This window comes from Haliaeetus leucocephalus, unplaced genomic scaffold (genome assembly GCF_000737465.1).
Source record: "Haliaeetus leucocephalus isolate CR32 unplaced genomic scaffold, Haliaeetus_leucocephalus-4.0 Scaffold92, whole genome shotgun sequence".
Lineage (NCBI taxonomy): Eukaryota > Metazoa > Chordata > Aves > Accipitriformes > Accipitridae > Haliaeetus > Haliaeetus leucocephalus.
In genome coordinates this window covers 426,018-431,600 of record NW_010972528.1, presented here as the reverse complement: position 1 = coordinate 431,600, position 5,583 = coordinate 426,018, and positions in this window count along the sequence as shown.

Sequence of the window (5,583 nt, the reverse complement as noted above, 5' to 3'; positions counted from 1 at the left end):
AAAACATGAAAAGTTACAAGTCAGTATCAACAAAAAGCATATTTTGATATCAAATGCATCTGGCCTGAATACTAGCTTCTATCCTTCATACGGCATTCAAATTTTCAAAGATCCTAATGAAAAAACCAAAAAACCCCAAACTTGCAATCCATAAACAGTATTAAGGGACAAGTCTAACAATCTCATTGCAGAAGAATGGTAAGAAAGCAGCTTGACAAAGTCACGAGCACCTCCTGAGCTTCAAAACTCAGGATGCACGTACAGAAACACACACGAGCATGCTGGGACAAACCAGAGATGGCAAGGTACAAACGGGGAGCAACAGGAAGCGTCAAGAGGACAGGACATAAAGTCTATTGCACTGGCAGTAAAAGCAGCGCTGCTGTAGTTGTGATGATGTAAGTCTCTAAATAAGATAAAGGTTTGTGAGATGAGGTAATATCTTTTATTAGACTGACTGAGATAATTGGAAATAATAGGCAACCTTTTGGGTGCATAAATCTTTCTTCCAAATTAAATACACAAACTGAAAACAACTACTTGGAGCTTAACAATTTTATGGCAAATAGTTAAGCCACTCCAGAGAACATCTAGAAAACACGTCCTGTGGGGAAAGCCTGGATTCACTGAGCTTGTTTAGCCTGGGGAGGAGAAGGCTACAAGGGGAGATAATGTCAGTGTTTAAATACATAGAAAACTGCTTTCAGAAAGGAAAAGGGTGCTCCTTTATGTCCATCATGGGTAGTTAAAAGTTTTACGTAACTTGGGACAGTTAAAAATATCTCCTGCCCACACCATTCAAACCCCAGGAATGCAGGGTTTTGCACAGAATTATTATATTCCTTACACATAAACATTTGGTTGAGACACACTTCTTTTGTTCTTTCAAGTATTTCCTGCTAAATTAATCCCTTCGGACCCCTACTTGCCAGTTTGTCTTAGAACTGCTTCTGGCCACAACTGGTTGAACTGCCTTTAGCATTCACTTTAGCACTAACTCTGAGGAGAGATGTCAGAAGTCTCCTCAATCTGTGACACTGAAGCAACCTACCATCTGGCTTTTGTTCTCTGCCTTTTTGAATTTTTGTTTACTACACTCACTGTTGACCTTTTTTGAATATTTTTTTTTGAAAGAAAAAGTTTTCTTTATTTTATTAACATGACAAATTCAGTTTTCTTCAGAAGCTTATAATGAAAAGGCAAAGACCATATTTAAAAAGAGAACTGATACCAACACCAGATCAACACCTTTGTAAAAAAATCCCCACAAGCAACAAGAATCACAATCTGTTTCAGAAAGAGACTGTTATTCCTCTCCCCATCCTAAAATACTCGTGCTAAATTACAATATGTGAAAACAAATCCTGACACAGCACCGGGAAGTCCCAGCACGCAAGTCAAACTACCCACAGTGCAAATGCTTTGTATGCAATCAGCGTTTTGTTAGTCTGGGGGGTGCCTACACTGACCAGCATAACAAAACTGCAACCCTGACTGAATTTCTAGGTACTTTTGTAGTATAGACACTAAACTAGGAAATGGAAACAGCAGCACTTCTGAATATTTATTTTGCAAAACACACACAAATGTTTACAGATGCTATAGAACACTTTATGAGATATTTACTGAATTAATTCAGTACATTTTTCCCTATTCTGTGGGATGTTAGGTTTGCAGTGATACAGTTGTCTGTCTTTATAAAGATGAACAAAGTTAATTTTAATTTGAATTAACTCCTTTTTATCTGACATTTACCAGAACACTCAAATAAGGACAGTATCAAAAGGATTTGAAAATATTTACTATTCTACATAAAAGGGTAATTTACTGGCAGAAAGGATGGCTTGTATTCAGGTTTGTTTTCTATAAATGACACAAACAAAAAGAAAATCTTGCAACTGCACAGAGAGTAACTGTCGAAGTCGCCACACATCTATATTTGGCAGTTTACAGGCCAGAAGAAAAAAAGCGTGCAGTAAAAAAAGCATCACCTTCTTTCAGACAGACATAAACTTAGCAAGGTGGAATAGAGAGAGACAAGGTGAGCGTGTGCCTGTTTGCACCAGATCACACAGAAATGCTCAACAATGTCAAAATTACACAATATGACAAAAGTTTAGAAAAGGTTGAATTATTTGAAAATGCTACTAAGAGCACACTGTAGCACTTCACATGTGCAACGGGAGACTCCTGCTACTCAGATAAGCTGATTTCTGCAATACTCGCTCATTTTAAATTTTACTTTTTTCTGTTTCCCATCCAACTGCCTCTTAAAAATCTCAATCAGGTGGAATTAATTTTAAACTCATTTATTCCCAGAACTTAACATGCTGCTGCATCGGTATCACTAGCAGCTATCCGCACGAACCCATGAAAGCTAGTGATTTACTACCATGGAGACCAACTCCTGATGATACAAGAACTTAAGGACACCAGCTCACCGCTAGTACCACAACAATTCAAGAATTGGCCAACCCAGCCTCAGCAACAACTTCTAGCAAGGCAGCCACGCTCCTGGGGTATAAAGACAGGGCTTGCACAGTTACAGGGCCCAAGAGGGCTTGAGACCCCCCAAATACTGCAGCCAGCAGCCCCTGCAGCGAGTGGCACTGACCAGAAGGCACGCTTCTCTCCCCTCACCTGAGGACCACCCGCAGCCTCTTATTCCCTCTCCAGTCGTTCGCCAGCTAGCAAGTCCTGGTTTGTCAGGATGGTCACAGTGGGATGGATGTGGATGCTGAAGGTCAGCAAAAACACAGTCCTTGCACAGGGCAAGTCACACAGCATACGTGACGCAGGGAGACCTAGAGTAAATGCTGAAAGAGCTGTAACAGGACGTTCAACAGGAGCTTTTGAAAAGGGGTACATATTGGTACCCCACCCCCACACCTTGCAGACATACTCAAGCGCTGGTAAGCGAGACATTACAGCTAGGCCACCCTAGGGAAGCAATCTAAAAACCCACTGTGTCAGAATGAGGCCACAGCTGAGGAGACAGTCAGCTGTAATTAACAGTCTACTAAGAAGAGACCCCAAAAGAACAGCACTATGCCACCACAAAAGTCCCCAGAGCACCGTTCTCCGGAGCTCTGTGTGCATTTCTGATACTTCTGCTCTAAGGTGGGGAAAAAAAGCAGAACTGGAAATGATGCAGGCAAAGGTGATCAAAAGCACACAACATCTTCTACATAAGTGTGACCTAAGCAACCAAAGATTGCTCAGATGCAAAAAGATGTGACTGAGAGGGATGTCACAGAAGGTAATAAAGTCATGAGTAGCTCAGGATGGAGAAAGACCAATTTTTCACTGTTTCTTGCAATGCACGAACAAATCAAATGGAGCTCAGAGAAGGCAGCGGGATCAAAACAATCTAAAGGAGGTGGTTCCTCACACCAAACTTTGGTAAGCTGTGAAATGCCTTGCCACAGGATACCGTGGATGTTAGCCATTTATAAGGAGTCAAAAGGAAGACTAGACAATTTCAAAAAATCTGCTGAGGGTCACATCTAGCACAAGTAGCTGAGCTGAAAACTAGTGAAAACTAGATTCAGCAGAGCATGGAAATGGCTCTGAGAAAGAAATGCTTGAAACTGCAACCAAAACCAGCTTAGAATTAGGTACAATGTCTACATCTGTACTTTAGGACCCCGTGAGTCTAAAACCTTCAAACAAGTCTCACTGAATTAGTTACACAAATCATGAAAAGCCTTTTATAAGCCAATCTTTCAGAAAAGGAAAACCCTCATGCATTGATACTTCCCATGATCAAACACTGGAATGAACGCTTTTCTGAGGACCCTCCCACCGAAACACCAAAAGGCAGGGCTTTTATCTGGAAGTGAAAACCGGATTGAAACAGGTATCTTGCACGACAGGAGATAAAAATCAATCTCCTTTTTAGAGAGATGAAATAATCGATGCCTGCAACATCATTCTGAACTTAAATTTTCAAATAGAAGCACTTAAAGATCTTTAATCTTGTTGCTAGCTGCCATTCCTTTTTGTGGCCACAGAACGTTTTCATTATTGCTGAATTTCATGGTGAGTTTCAAGGAGCTGTTTGACTCTTTTGGTATACATAGCAACTAGCATTTATGTGACCCAAAGCAATGAAAAACCTGACGATTCCTACAGGATCCAATTCAATTCCACGTTGAAGCAGTCAGGGAGTTCAGAAGGCAGAAGTCTCAAAAACTAAATAGTACAGTCAAGGACTGCACTGCCCAAAAACCACTGTGGACCATTAGAGATGGCCAAAGATAGTAAAAGAGTATCAGCCTGTGTCCAGAAAGATGCTGGTCAGGGTAGCGCTGGCTCTGCAGAAGGAGAAAGCAATTCACGCTTCTTGTGACTCCTCCTAAAAAGTTTCATTTTGGCTTGAAGGAAGGCAAGGCACGTGGTGGAGAAGCATACCAGCAACAGGGGCACTGTTTTCATCCAGTTGGGTCAGTGCTGTTGAGTTCAGAAAGAAAGCAAAGACAAGTAACAAGGGTTGTACAAGTAATAAAGTTGCTACTGGTTGTGACATCCTCGTGGATCTTAAGGCTGCGTGAGAATCTTTGACAAACTCTACACAGGAACTACTCAGATTTTCACTCTGCAGCAGGGGTCTCACACCTGTAATGCTAATGCACTGCAGAGACCTCCTGTGAAAACAGGTGCTGCCTCAGAACTGTCAGTTCTGCAAGGACCCCAGCAGAGGTGACAGAAATGCAGGCAGAGACTGTGGGCGTTGCTTTGGAAGTCAGCAAGGTCTCTGCAGGACTACTGTGGGAACTTCACTGGACCACCCTGAGAAGCTGGAGGTCACCTCACACGTGATGTCGTTTTTTTCCTGTCAAACTGTTCCTCCAGCCTTCTGACACCCATATACATGAAGCTCTGCATGTAACAGTTCACATGCATGTGGTTCGAGTGCTGACGTGAAAGAGACTGACGTGCTTTCTTTACTAAACATGCTTTCAATTCAGTGCAGGCAGGTTGTGTGATAACCCACAAGTCCAAACCCTCGAGCAACTCCCACCACACATCAAGACAAGGCTGGCACAGCGCTCTGTCCTTCCTGGTCCGGATACACAACAGCAAAGGCCCCATTTCTGGCACCTCGCTTCCCACAGGTACTGCCCGAGGTCAGAGGCGTTGGCGACGACCGTGCCAGAGACAGCAACAGCTGGAAAAACGTGGAATCCAAAACGGCCCTCACGCTATCCCTGTGCTGCAAAGCTCGGGGCTGGGCCATGGCAGCCCAGAGGATGCCTCTGGCATGGCCCACGGTGATCTCCGCTGACCGCGGGTGCGGGGGCTTGGGCAGCTGCTCTTTGTGCGTGGGTCCCTCACGGGACTGGATGGGGCAGGCCCCACCTCACCTCACCTCACCGGGCCGGGCAGGCCCCACCTCACCTCACCTCCCCTCACCGGACCGGGCAGGCCTCCAACTCACCTCACCGGGCCGGACCGGGCAGGCCCCTCCCCGGCCTCACCTCACCGCACCGGCCCGGCCCACACGGAGGAAGCCCCGCCGAGACCCCTCGGGTCCCTCCCCTTCCCGGCCGCGCCCGGCCCGGCTCAGCGCCCTCGGACAGG